The sequence below is a fragment of the Heptranchias perlo genome, chromosome 3, assembly GCF_035084215.1.
Source record: "Heptranchias perlo isolate sHepPer1 chromosome 3, sHepPer1.hap1, whole genome shotgun sequence".
NCBI classification, from domain to species: domain Eukaryota; kingdom Metazoa; phylum Chordata; class Chondrichthyes; order Hexanchiformes; family Hexanchidae; genus Heptranchias; species Heptranchias perlo.
The window spans coordinates 87,373,438-87,388,578 of NC_090327.1; the positions used below are offsets into that span (position 1 = coordinate 87,373,438).

Genomic DNA, 15,141 nt, shown 5'->3' on the forward strand with positions numbered 1-15,141 from the left:
CATGGAGGTATGGGGAATTGTAACATACCCTCTTGCGATGGGATCTTGATTTTGCTGCTGACCCGTTTCCCCTTCATATCAGGTCTGCCCCAGGCTGCACAGCTGGCAGGATGGGCATGGCATCGCAAACTAGCAATTTGTTGGAGGGCAGGGGCTGTTTAAAATAAGCAAACTGAATTTGAACTATGTAAAGAGAGAGGACAGGTTTACTTTTCAGCTGCAACCCTCGAGCTACCAATCACCCTCTTCACCAACACCCGCCAGGGGGCGGGGCTAGCCACACTACCTCTTTTCTATTGGCTGCGGTTCGAGTCAATCACGGGACCACGCCCCCTCTGGCGGTCCTGGTGTTCGTCACACTTATTCCCGCCTCATTTCGAACTTTATCCCGGGCCGGACCGGCAGCACGGGACCGATCTGTTTGATCTGCACCGCCCGGGCCGGACCGGCAGCACGGGACTGATCTGCACCGCCCGGGCCGGACCGGCAGCACGGGACTGATCTGCACCGCCCGGGCCGGACCGGCAGCACGGGACTGATCTGCACCGCCCGGGCCGGACCGGCAGCACGGGACTGATCTGCACCGCCCGGGCCGGACCGGACCGGCAGCACGGGACTGATCTGCACCGCCCGGGCCGGACCGGACCGGCAGCACGGGACTGATCTGCACCGCCCGGGCCGGACCGGCAGCACGGGACTGATCTGTTTGATCTGCACCGCCCGGTCCTGCAGCCGATTCCCGGCCCGGTCAGATCTCGTCTGGAGCAAGAGCGGCTTTCTTTTCCCCTCGCGGTCTCTGGCACACACAGAGAGAGAGAGAGAGGTAAGAAAGAGGGGTGGGGGGAGTGAAGAGAATAAAAAGAAGATATGGACCAAAACAAGGAGAGTGTGAAAGGGTGCGAGAAGAAAATAGAGCGAATCAAAATAGAGAGGAAGAGAAGAAGGAAAGGGGAGAGTAAAAGAGCAAATAAACCAGAAAATGAGATAGTGAGTGAACCCGAAAAGGAGAGGGGGAGTAAGGAAATGGAAGTTGAGCGAGAACAAGCAGGAAAGAGAGTGAGAGTGAAGGGTGGAAGCAGAGACACGGAAGTGAAGGAGCAAAGAGAGACACATAATAGGGAAGGAGAGAGTACTTTTTCAGATGCACGAGTATCCTTAGGATGCATTTACACTAGTGTCGGTGAAAAATAGTTTCACTTCACGTCGATTCTCCAATCATACTGTAAATGCAGTCTGACCTGACACCATAATAAAGTGCGGTGAGACTCTGGAGGAAAGAGTCTTGCACCGCCTCGACTTGGATTCAGATTTGGCCTTCACGCCTGATTTATAGATCCAGGTTAATGCCGCTGCACTTTCCATGAATGCTCAACTTGTGAGGTGTAAATGCACTGGTAGAGGAATATTGGAGGTTGAGAGTTGTTTTTAGGGGTGGAGCCAGTTTTACGCATTTTGAGAACAATTGAATTAAATTACTTTTGCTTACTTTTATTGTCAAGGATGACATCTTGTGTAAACAAGATGCTTGGAAATGTGGGCTTAAAAAAGATGATGAATGAAAGATTTTTTACTCCAAAAGATCGCTATTTGTTTGTGCCGATCGCTATGTCTCCCATACAAAGCAGTAGATGCTAGCTCAATTAATAATTTTAAATCTGAGATCGATAGATTTTTGCGAGCCAAGGGTATTAAGGGATATGGAGCCAAAGCGGGTGGATGGAGTCAGGATACAGATCAGCCATGATTTAATTGAATGGCAGAACAGGCTCGTGGAGCTAAATGGCCTACTCCTGTACCTCTGTTCGTATGTTCCTAAGATGCTCCTTAAAACCTACCTGTTTGACCAAGCTTTTGGTCACCCATCCTAACATCCCTTTATGTGGCTTGGTGTCAAATTTTGTTTGATCACTCTTGTGCAGTGCCTTGGGACGTTTTACTACGTTAAAGGTGCTATATAAATCCCAAGTTGTTGTGCCTGCGAGGAGGAGATGCTGCCATACATCTATGGATGCTACTGTTTGCCAGCAATGTCTTGATGCCTCTGCCTCCATATCTGGCTTCTGCTCAATGCCTTCCCACAGTAAAGTGTCTCAGAATAGGAATTCAGCCCAGTGTCGGGGTCAGTCTTGTGTTTACTACTATGTGGCACCACACTGCCTTGATATAGAAGTCACAACACTGAAACAGGCCATTTGGCTCAATCAGCCAGTGTTGACATTTGCTCTCCACATGAGCAGCTAGTCCTAATCATGTTTAACCCAAGCAACCTCCATTTACCTTAACTCTTTGTTTTCTCTCCGTCAACCAACTTTCTATCCACGATACAATATAACTGCATTTTTCTGTCAAGCCTTTTGTGAAACACCTTATCGAATGCCGTTTGATAATCCACATACGATCCAATCACTTCTTCAAAAAGATCCTAGTAAAATTTGTCAAGCATGACAAATCCATGCTGGCTGTCCTTCGTTAACCCATGCGTTTGTAAATACTCACTAATTTTATCTTGAATTATATGGATTCTAAGAGTTTGCACACAATTGATGTAAATTTTCTGGCTTTGCTAAAATCCAGCTGCCAAGAAGAACCGGTTAAAGAAAAAGAAAAGGGGTCTTTCCAGTGACTGTATGTAGTGAGTCTGGCAGGTTTACATCAGGGTTGCCTTTCGCTGCGGCAAACTGCGCTGCAGGAGGCAACTGTGCAAACACTCTGCTGACACTAATTTTAAAAGGACGTTCAAGATTCTTGTGTACTATGTCAGGTCTTCAGCATAGCCCAAGAGAGCTGCTTTCCCAAATTAATCCTGCACTCAAGCTACTGGTCTCTCTGAACTGACAGCCAATTGCATTCTAGGTTTCGTGCATGCTCACAGATGAAGATGAAAGAGATCTAGGAGTCTTAGTAGACTCAACATTCAGCATGTCCATGCAATGTAGAACAGCAACCAACAAAGCCAATAGAATTTTAATCAATACAGCCAAAACAGGATACAAGCCAGAGGAGGTATGCTCAAACTATGCAATGGTCTGACACTGAGTTTATGTCTAGTTCTGATCACTTGAGACACAAGGGAAACATCGAAGCATTTGAGGCACTGCAGAGTAGAGCTCATCCCTGTTGTCAAGGCTCTAAGTTATGAGAAGATACTGGAGAAACTTGTTTTTTTCAGCCTTGAAATGAGTTGTCTGTGAGGTGATCTTATTTAGTTATACAACAACAATGACGTGCATTTATATAGTGCCTTTAATGTCCCAAGGCGTTTCAGAGAACGATCAAATAACATTTGATACCGAGCCGCATAAGGAGATATTCAGACAGGGAGCTTCTTAAAGGAGGAGAGAGGCGGAGAGGTTGAGGGAGAGAATTCCAGAGCTTAGGGCTTAGGCAGCAGAAGGCATGGCCGCCAATTGTGGAGCGATTAAAATCGGTGATGTGCAAGAGGCAAGAATAGGAGGAGTGCACAGATCTCGGAGGGCTGGAGGAGGTTACAAAGAAAGGTAGGGATTTGAAAAAAAAAGATGAAAATGTAAAAATCAAGGCTTTCCCAGACCGGAAGCCAATGCAGGTCAGCAATCACAGGAGTGATGGGAGAACGGGACTTGGTGTGAGTTAGGATATGGGCAGAAAAGTTTTGGATGAGTTCAAGTTAATGGAGGGTGGAAGATGGGAAGCCGACCAGGAAAGCATTGGAATAGTCAAGTCTAGACAAAAGCATGGATGAGGGTTTCAGCAGCAGATGTGCTGAGGCGGGAGCGGAGACGGGTGATGTTATGGAGGTGGAAGTAAAGGGTCTTGATGATGGAGCAGACATGTGGTCAGTAGCTCATCTCAGAGTTAAATAGGATGCCAAGGTTGCGAACGGCCTGGTTCAGCCTCAGACAGTGGTGAGGAAGAGAGATGGAGTCGGTTGCTCGGGAACGGAGTTTGTGACGGGGACAGAAGACAATGGCTTCGGTCTTCCCAATATTTAGATTGTAAGTGGTATGAAAAATTACTTTAAACTAAATTGTGAGAGCAGGACATTATCTTGTAAAATTGGTCACAGCACAATGACCTACTGAACATCCTTGAAGATCCTGCTGCTGCTGCAGTGTTTTTAGTGGCCACCGTTAGACCTGTGGCACACACTAAAACGGAGGGGGAGAAACTGGTCTTCCTTACTGGCAAACAAAATGCAATATATTTGCTTTTGTCTGGACACTAGGAGCCAGCAGCTGAGGATCAAAGTAAAAAGTGGCTGTAATTGGGTCTGGTAAATTGGATTGAATCTGATTCAGTTTGGTTTTAAAAGTATTTGGATTCACAGTATCTCACTCTGAAAAAGAAACACAGTTTCATGTGCATGCAAATTACTTTAACTGATTAAAACTCTCGGTCTTAACATTTGCCTAATGTCTAAAGTCTGAAGAAAAAAGTTGAAGTGTAACAAAATAGTTGAAATGTAACAGCAAGGACCCATTGAAACATTTGGGAGTAAATTTTACAATGTGACAATCTAGGGGGTCGGGGCCCTGGGTTTATGCAGCATTTCAGCGGTGAAATCTTTGTCTGTGGGATGATGAGTTTAATCTGGAGTTCCAGGGGTTTGCTGCATTGGATGAAGGAGGGGTAGGGTGCCTGGTCTCTGACAGCATTTGAGAAGTGTTGACTGGGACCTCACACAGTGGAGGGGGGAATCCCAAAATCTTGCAGCACCAGGGAGGATCCCAGAGTCTTGTAAAATTTAGATGGTAAACCCCAGGGTGTAGCAGCGCAGGGTGGGCTGGAAATCACAGCTTTGGCCGTGTGACCTGTGTAACTGAATTTCCAATATGCACTCCCTTCATGTGAATCCTAGTGCTTGACTGTGTTATTGTAAAATTTACCCCAAAACAACTCTCCTCACTTGCAAGTTGCTGATTGTGAGGCTTGCGACAAAGCCAATTGGAAATCTTATTTCTGGTATCAAGAATAAGTGGACATAGATTAATACTGGTGAAAGGAAAGTTTAAGACAGATGTCAGGAAGAATTGCTTCATACAAAGAATGATCAAAACTTGGAATGGTCTTTGGGTTAAGATGGTGCAGGCAAAATGTTGGACTCTTTCAGGAGTCAGTTAGATGACAGGATGGGGGGGCAAGTAAGTCTTCCAGATGGATGAGGAAAAATGGGCCAAATGGCCTCCTTCATATGCATTGATCTTGTGATGCTGAGAATTAGGAATTAATCAAATTCAGTTCCCTTTTGAATACTTCAATTATATAAGTAGTACTGCATTGGGTTGCAGTCTATTGCATTTTTAATAACTCAAATCATGAAGTTATTCCTTCAGTTTAGTTTTTGTTGAAGGCGTGGTCAACTTTTTTTGCATTAAATATGAACTAACTAGACATTCTATAGTTTACATAACATAAGCTGCAGCCATAGCAAAATGGATTCAGCGAAGGTAGATAGATTTGATACTGGATTTAATTTAGTCGTTTGCCTAAATGTGAAATTTTAATCAATTGACTTGTTCAGTTATTTAAGATGTAGTACGTTAATGTGCTGTTGGCAGATATTTTAGATTTAATCCAACCTAACACATTCAAAGGAAGAATGATTTTACTAGTATAATGTTACATTGATTGCAAATTTATTGTAGTGGTTACGGGGGTGGGTGGGGGTGGTTCTGGGGGAACAATGATAGATGAGACCATTTTATGTTGTGCAATTATGCCCACTTTCAGTACTGCTGTGAAAGCAGTGAGCTGGATGTTGATTGTTCAGTGTTTCATTGCATCATTTCAGGTTCATTCCGATTGTGACAGACTCACTGTCCTGTGTCACAATATAGACATATTTTATAATATATCTTTCATGTGAATTTTAGCTAGGCTTGGGCACTGGGAATTTTAAAATTGGAGCCATGACTGCTGCTAATAAGATTTCCTTTCTCCTTCCTGTTTTGAGAGCTTGTAGGTAAAGCAAATGCACAATTCTGTCTGGAGGTATTACATCGTAATGGCACAGAAATTCTCTGGTCTGTGTGACATTTGATGGCATGTGATGACTGTAGACGTATAAAAGACCACTTGGGTTGGCCAATCAGAAATAAGATTTCCAATTGGCTGTGTGAGGCTCGAGACAAAATCAGCAACTACCCAGACAGTGAGGAGAGTTGATTTTCCCTCCAATCCACCCAGGTGATGTAAATATTACTGGGCCGTTGAGAGGATTTTAAAGACATTATCCTATTGTGAAGGCTTTGCTTTTGATGTGTGACGTAAAAAGCTGCTTTGACCAGGTAAATTTACTGGAACTTTTTGCCATGTGTTTAGGCCACTGGTATCAAGTGTACTTCTGTATCACTGCAGTGAGACTGAACTCAGTTGCTAGTTTTTTAAAAAAAAACTCAACCTAAGAACTCTGAAAATTCAAATACTAAACTTCTTTTGGTTTCAGAAAACAGTTTAAATTATTGATGGAAGTTAAGTACTGTTGCTCTTATTTAAAAAAAAAATTTTACAATAAATACAATTTGTAATTTTCCCTGAAATGTATGATTGTCAGTGTGGCATTTATCCTTTTGCCAGAGCGGTCAGTCATATTGGTGGGTGTCTCATACTCTTCCTGGTGTATACACTAGTGGTTGGAGAGTAGACTATTAACCCAGAGGCATGCTCTTCAAGTCACTTCAAGCATAGGATTACATTTCGGTTTATTGGAGACATGGGCCTGCTTATAGAAACAGCCTTTTGCGGTGAATGTGAATAAAAGCATTGGGAGAGAAGCTTTAATTGTAACATTGATTACGACAGAAATGAAGCTGCCAGGCAGCTGTTCTACAGCTTAGAGCTTGGGGAAAAAAGAGAATTAGCTGGTAAAAAGTCTTATTTAAAACTTGCTCGTGATTGAAGATTTATTTCAGAACTATTGCAAGAAGTCTGTAGTATTGCTGAGAAGCATCTTAAACTTCATCCGATTTGAATTTGGTTTCAAAAGGAAGAATTGTTTTAATGGATGGACTGTGTTGTGTAAAGTTTGATGATTCAATTATTTGTAGTCTCAAGGAAATTGAAGTAGGCCTGGGAATGGATTGTCTAAGAAACGTCGAGTTTCAAAAGATTTTTCTGGAAGTTATTTTGGAAATTTGCTTTTAAAGTTTATTGTAATTGCATGAAAGGTATTGTTGGCCAATAGAGGGTGCTCTGCGACCAGTTGTTGAGTAGCATTAAGGCAATAGAAATGGAGTAAAAATGAAGGATAAAGAAAAAGAATAAAATGTAATGATGGCCTGACTGAGCATTTAATTTTATCAAAGGGTACAGCACATTAATATGAGTCTAATTTTTTTGAAATATTGCAATTTATTCTTTTTGCAGGACTAAGCTTGTATATTTAAAATCTGATAGCTGTTGTTATCTTAGTGGCTAATAGCTGGTGTCTAATGATCTATTGAATGTTCATGGTAGAATTAATAACTAAATTGAGAAATGCATCCTAGTCAGAAATTCCAGGTATTTGGATAGTTTCATATCTGACAGAATCCACAGAACTGGATTTTTTTTGTTTACTTGCAGGTATGAAGATGGTGATCTTAGTAGGACCAGTATTTAACATAATACCAACTTCTAAGTAATGCTGTTTACTGGTTTTCAAAATGTAAGAAATTTTCTTTATGCCACTAAAGATTAGTAACAGTTTAAAAAAAATTATAGCCTGAAATAAAATGCACAAAGGATTTAAATATTAAGTATTAATAAAGCAAAGCATAACCTTTGGAGAAAATCTAGTACCTCAGTGGCCTTGTATTCAACTGTTGCTGTAAAAATTCAGCCTTCTATTTAAAAAAGATTAATGCCAAGTTTTAAAACAAACCCTGCACAAGGTGGTTGGATTCCTGCTCAGGGCAATCATGTTCTTTGCAATTTCAAAGACAGTGGGGACTAGAAGCTTGTCAAGTGTATTTTATGGTTCCATCTTCGCCTCGGGATGTAGCAGAGATAATTGTCACAATTTGAAGGTCAGTACTTTCTGTGAAGAGGTATCTTTTTCACACATACTCAACATTCAGCCCATGGTGGATTCTTATCCTGGACTTTTCCAGGCTCTTCCAAAGAGAACAGTTTAATATCAAGTGAAATAAGCCTATTAAGCAGTAAATAAGCAGTCCATGCCCGCATGCAGCAAGACCTGGACAACATCCAGGCTTGGGCTGATAAGTGGCAAGTGACATTCACGCCAGACAAGTGCCAGGCAATGACCATCTCCAACAAGAGAATCTAACCACCCCCCCTTGACATTCACTATTGCCATTGCCAAATCCCCCACCATCAACATCCTGGGGGTCACCATTGACCAGAAACTTAACTGGACCAGCCACATAAATACTGTGGCTAAAAGAGCAGGTCAGAGGCTGGGTATTCTGCGGTGAGTGACTCACCTCCCGATTCCCCAAAGCCTTTCCACCATCTACAAGGCACAAGTCAGGAGTGTGATGGAATACTCTCCACTTGCCTGGATGAGTGCAATTCCAACAACACTCAAGAAGCTCGACACCATCCAGGACAAAGCAGCCCGCTTGATTGGTACCCCATCCACCACCCTAAACATTCACTCCCTTCACCGGCGCACCGTGGCTGCAGTGTGTACCATCTTCGGGATACACTGCAGCAACTCGCCAAGGCTTCTTCGACAGCACCTCCCAAACCTGTGACCTCTACCACCTAGAAGGACAAGGGCAGCAGGCACATGGTAACAACACCACCTGCACGTTCCCCTCCAAGTCACACACCATCCCGACTTGGAAATATATCACCGTTCCTTCATTGTCGCTGGGTCAAAATCCTGGAACTCCCTTCCTAACAGCACTGTGAGAGAACCTTCACCACATGGACTGCGGCGGCTCACCACCACCTTCTCAAGGGAAATTGGGGATGGGCAACAAATGCTGGCCTTGCCAGCAACGCTCACGTCCCATGAACGAATTTAAAAAAAGATTCTACTTCTTACCTATGTTCAGCTTGAAAATTGAACTAGCACCAATTGTAACTACTGAGGTGAACCTATTATTGTGTTGGAGTTGCTGGACATTCAGGTTCTCCTGTACCCCTCGCCCCTAGTCTGTTCGTCACCAGCGGCGAAGTCAGTAGGGTGAGGTTTGGGTTAGGATAGCCATGTCCCACTCCTCCATAATCACTGAGGCTGGCAAACGTGGCATTGAAGGACGTCATTGCACGTGTAGCCATGAAGCATTAGCTCTTTAGTCTGCCTCTCTTTGGTCTGCTTCTCACCCTTTCAGCTACTGACTGGACAAACTCTGAGGTATCCCCTTGTCTTTGGTTAACCCCTCATACCAAAAGAAATTGGCTGCAATTTTACAGCGGACAAGTGAATAATGGTTTAAGAGTGGCAATTATCCGCCCACTCGGCCAAATATCTGGGCCAAGTCAGCCAAATCTGACTTTGGCCAACCTTCCCAATCCCTTGACCATAGCTCTGTGCCTGTATGTCACCATATATTCATCTTGTTTGATGTTATTGTATAAAAGATACACTTTCTTTATATAATTTCAAGACTGTCGTGCCTCTGCTTGGGATAGAGCATTATTACTTTTGTTCATTGATTGACTGATTCATTTCCCTGCTTAGCCCCTAAGGTGATTGAAGCTGAAATAATTAATCTAGGCCAAGCTGTTGCTTTAACTTTGTCCTAAAGAAGTTTTGTATGCATATTGTTAGTTACAGATTCTGATTAAAGGGGAGCAAATCCAGACACCAGTGGATCCAAATAACCTTGTGAAACTTGTCAAGTTAGGTCTGCTGGTCAGAAAAGATGCCAGAGTGGTGTAACTGTCTGGTTGGGGAATTGCATGGGTTAAGCAAGGATCACTTTGTTCCTGGTCTTCAATGCTAATTCTGATCCTCCAATATAATTTAAAAGGTGCAATATTGGGTGACATTTGAGATGAAAAGTGGAAAGTATGGGCCATTGGGAGGGCAAGATGGGAACTAGGGATGGCTGTGACCGTCCTAACACGTAAAGTAGCCTTTCAAATTAAAAACAACAACTTACATTTATAGATTTACATTTAATTTTAATTTCCATTTCAAAATATGAGGAGAGGTTGAGTAGATTGGGACTCTACTCATTGGAGTTCAGAAGAATGAGAGGCGATCTTATTGAAACATATAAGATTGTGAAGGGGCTTGATCGGGTGGATGCGGTAAGGATGTTCCCAAGGATGGGTGAAACTAGAACTGGGGGCATAATCTTAGAATAAGGGGCTGCTCTGTCAAAACTGAGATGAGGAGAAACTTCTTCACTCAGAGGGTAGTTGGTCTGTGGAATTTGCTGCCCCAGGAAGCTGTGGAAGCTACATCATTGAATAAATTTAAAACAGAAATAGACAGTTTCCTAGAAGTAAAGGGAATTAGGGGTTCCGGGGAGCGGGCAGGAAATTGGACATGAATTTAGATTTGAGGTTAGGATCAGATCAGCCATGATCTTACTGAATGGCGGAGCAGGCTCAAGGGGCCGATTGGCCTACTCCTGCTCCTATTTCTTATGTTCTTATGTAAAAGGGAAGGCTTCCAGTTTGGTTTGAAATTTCTGTAAGAGATTGTAACATCAGACTTTTAAAAAATTTTCACCCCCCCTCAACTTAAGATGGTTGAATTGGCCAATTGCCTTCAGTCCTTCAAACACAGGTAAATTTGGATCCACTGGTGTCTGGATTACAATAGGGGTTATGGTGTATCTCCTATTGTCCTCAGATATGCCTCTGTGAACCTACCCTTCCCCATGCATTCTCTTTTTCCTTTCTCAGTGAGTCCACCTTTTCTTCTTGGAAATTTGCTTGTGTTCATCTTGTGTGATCTCTTGTGCCCTTCCTGCCAGTATTATAATAATCTCACATTTGTACTTTCTAAAGTTGTGGGAATTGTTGTTACCTCTTATTCATCAACTTGAAAGTTATGGCCTAATCCATGTACATTTTACTCAGGGTGATCTTGCCTGCTTTGTGCACCAAGGGGACCCTGCTGTTGACCACTTTGGTGAGTGATTTGTTAACATCTTGGACATCTCCAAAACCACCTCTAAACAAATTGCCGTCATGTGATCTTCCACCAAAATTTATGCTCATGGCTTTCCAGTTTCACCTCAAATTACTCTATCTGTGCTGCAGTTGATTGCTTATTCTAAAGCTTTCTCAAATGCAAGGTTTCCCCAGGGCTCTGTGTTCTCTCATTTTATTATTCCAATACACAAAATATTAAATACCTCCGGTATCTCAATGAGGTACATTACCCTTTTAAGTATCGGCCCACTGGCTTTAAGTGGGGGCGGGACTTCCTGATGTCTGCTCTCTACATGCACACAAACCTGCCTGGGTTAAACCCAAAAGCAGGTGTGCTGGAGCTGGGATGCCGTCCCGCTCTGAAAACTGAGTATTTTTACTCCCCACCCGTTCTTGATGGTTAAGATTTATCCCATTGTTTATTAAACTTAATTATTTCCTAATTATTCTTTGGATGTCCTCTTGAAAATATACATGCTAGGAACTGGCAGTGCATTAAGATTCAACGCCTACAATATAAAAGAAAGAAAATGTTACGGACAGTAAGTGGTCAACTCTCGTAACTTGACAAGTTCCGTCAGACTTTCAGCATACCAGATACGGACACTTGTCACACCAGACCCTTGGTTCTTTGTGATACTTTTGAATAGGGTACAAATTACTGGAAAATAAAGGGTGTTCCCAACTTTCATCTGTCAGAATAAGGCTTGATGATGTAGAAAACTTTAAAGTAAAGAAAACCCACCTTTCTGGCAAATGTAGTATAGATGCTGGTGGATTTCATGATGAGATGTGTTGAATTACCATAGCATCTACACTCCATTTGCTTCGATCCCTGATGCCATTCAAATGGTTTCACTGGTACCTGCCATGACTGTTACTATTTATAGCGCATCAATGAGTGAAAAGCTGGGGGAGGAGAAATTGTTTTGTGTCCCCCTCTCTTCCCTGTCCTGTGCAAGATTGTATAAATGCAGAGATTAGACAAGCATGTAACAAAGGCATAGTGGTCTTAATGGGGGACTTTAACCTTCACATAGATTGGGAAAAGCAGACTAGCAACTGTCAGAAAGGTAGTGAATTTCTTGTGTGTCTGGGATAGTTTTCTACAGCAGTATGCCCTAGAGGCAACAAGGGGGCAAGCCGTACTAGATTTAGTAATGAGTAATGAACCAGATTTAGTTAACAGCTTAGCTGTGCATGAACATCTATCCAATAGCGATCATAACATGATCGAGTTCAGTGTAGTGTTTGAAAGGGAAAAAAGTGAATCAGCTGCTAAGATTCTAGACTTGGGTAAGGCCGACTTCAATGGGATGAGACAGAGACTGTCCACAGTAAACTGGGCAAATCTGTTAATGGGTAAAACGACTGATGATCAGTGGGAAATGTTTAAAGAAACATTTAACGTGATACAGAATCGGTTTATACCCCTGAGGGGCAAGAACTCTACTTGCCAAAAAAAAGTAGTCATGGACAACTAAAGAGGTAAGGGACAGTATAAGACATAAGGAAAGGGCATACAAAAAGGCAAAAAATGGCACAGATCCTGGCGAATGGGAAAGATACAAAGATCAACAAAGGGTCACAAAACAGATAGTAAGAGCTACAAAAAGTGAATATGAAAAGAAACTTGCAAGGGATATCAAAACCAATACGAAGAACTTTTATAGTTACATTAGGAAAAAGAGGGTGATCAGGAGAAGTGTTGACCCCTTAAAAACTGAATGTGGGGATACTGTCATTGACAATGGGGAAATGGCGGACATGTTGAACAATTACTTTACGTCAGTATTTAGAGTAGAAAAAGAGGATAGCATGACGGAATTCCCAAGAAAACTAATATTGAATCAGGGACAGGGATTCGATTAAAATTAACATAAGTAAAGCAACAGTAATTTTTTTTTATTCGTTCATGGGATGTGGGCGTCGCTGGCGAGGCCAGCATTTATTGCCCATCCCTAATTGCCCTTGAGAAGGTGGTGGTGAGCCGCCTTCTTGAACCGCTGCAGTCCGTGTGGTGAAGGTTCTCCCACAGTGCTGTTAGGAAGGGAGTTCCAGGATTTTGACCCAGCGACGATGAAGGAACGGCGATATATTTCCAAGTTGGGATGGTGTGTGACTTGGAGGGGAACATGCAGGTGGTGCTGTTCCCATGTACCTGCTGCTCTTCTCTACCACCTAGATGGACGTCGTGGGTTTGGGAGGTGCTGTCGAAGAAGCCTTGGCGAGTTGCTGCAGTGCATCCTGTGGATGGTGTACACTGCAGCCACAGTGCGCCGGTGGTGAAGGGAGTGAATGTTTAGGGTGGTGGATGGGGTGCCAATCAAGCGGGCTGCTTTGTCCTGGATGGTGTCGAGCTACTTGAGTGTTGTTGGAGCTGCACTCATCCAGGCAAGTAGAGAGTATTTCATCACACTCCTGACTTGTGCCTTGTAGATGGTGGAAAGGCTTTGGGGAGTCAGGAGGTGAGTCACTTGCTGCAGAATACCCAGCCTCTGAACTGCTCTTTTAGCCACAGTATTTATGTTGCTGGTCCAGTTAAGTTTCTGGTCAATGGTGACCCCCAGGATGTTGATGGTGGGGGATTCGGCGATGGTAATGCTATTGACTGTCAAGGGGAGGTGGTTAGACTCTCTCTTGTTGGAGATGGTCATTGTCTGGCACTTGTCTGGCGCGAATGTTACTTGCCACTTATCAGCCCAAGCCTGGATGTTGTCCAGGTCTTGCTGCATGCGGGCTCGGACTGCTTCGTTATTTGAGGGGTTGCGAATGGAACTGAACACTGTGCAATCATCAGCGAACATCCCCATTTCTGACCTTATGATGGAGGGAAGGTCATTGATGAAGCAGCTGAAGATAGTTGGGCCTAGGACACTGCCGTGAGGAACTCCTGCAGCAATGCTCTGGGGCTGAGATGATTGGCCTCCAACAACCACTACCATCTTCCTTTGTGCTAGGTATGACTCCAGCCACTGGAGCGTTTTCCCCCTGATTCCCATTGACTTCAATTTTACTAGGGCTCCTTGGTGCCACACTCGGTCAAATGCTGCCTTGATGTCGAGGGCAGTCACTCTCACCTCACCTCTGGAATTCAGCTCTTTTGTCCATGTTTGGACCAAGGCTGTAATGAGGTCTGGAGCCGAGTGGTCCTGGCACTAAAGAGTGACAAATCCCCAGGACCAGATGGTTTCCATCCCAGGGTTTTAAAGGAAGTAGGTGAGCACATAACTATAATCTTTCAAAGTTCTCTAGGTTCAGGAACTGTCCCTCTAGATTGGAAAATTGCACATGTCACTCTGCTTTTTAAGAAAGGAGAGAGGGAAACCAGGGAATTATAGACCAGTTAGCCTAACATGTGTTGTGGGGAAAATGCTGGAGTCTATAATTAAGGATAGGGTGACTGAACACCAAGAATTTTCAGTTAATCAGAGAGAGCCAGCATGAATTTGTGAAAGATAGGTTGTGCCTGACAAACCTGATTGACATTCCCCTGTCCACTACTTTAGTCACTTCTTCAAAAAATTCAATGGATGTTATTTATATGGACTTCCAGAAGGCATTTGATAAGGTCCCACATAAGAGACTGTTAGCTAAGATAGAAGCCCATGGAATCGAGGGAAAAGTATGGACTTGGTTAGGAAGTTGGCTGAGTGAAAGGCGACAGAGAGTAGGGATATTGGGTAGGTACTCACATTGGCAGGATGTGACTAGTGGAGTCCAGCAGGGATCTGTCTTGTGGCCTCAATATTCACAATATTTATTAACAACGTAGATGAAGGCATAGAAAGTCTCATATCTAAGTTTGCCGATGACACAAAGATTGGTGGCATTGTAAGCAGTGTAGATGAAAATATAAAATTATTAAGCGATATTGATAGATTAGCTGAATGGGCAAAACTGTGGCAAATGGAATTCATTGTAGACAAATGTGAAGTCATCCACTTTGGATCAAAAAAGGATAGAACAGGGTACTTTCTAAATGGTAAAAAGTTAAAAACAGTGGGTGTCCAAAGGGACTTGGGCGTACAGGTACATAGATCATTGAAGTGTCATGAACAGGTGCAGAAAATAATCAATAAGGCTAATGGAATGCTG

At 43.2% G+C, this 15,141-nt stretch overlaps 1 protein-coding gene across 2 annotated transcripts in view; it reads left to right on the forward strand.

Moving 5' to 3' along the window:
- Positions 1-363: 363 nt before the first annotated feature.
- rbbp8 (retinoblastoma binding protein 8) overlaps positions 364-15,141 on the forward strand; it is a 148,063-nt gene continuing 133,285 nt past the window's right edge. Inside the window, exon 1 of one of the 2 annotated variants that reach the window (XM_067980740.1) lies at positions 364-823. The gene's annotated coding sequence lies outside the window, so the exon portion shown is untranslated. The remainder of the gene's footprint in view (positions 824-15,141) is intronic. The other variant, XM_067980737.1, reaches the window with a different exon arrangement.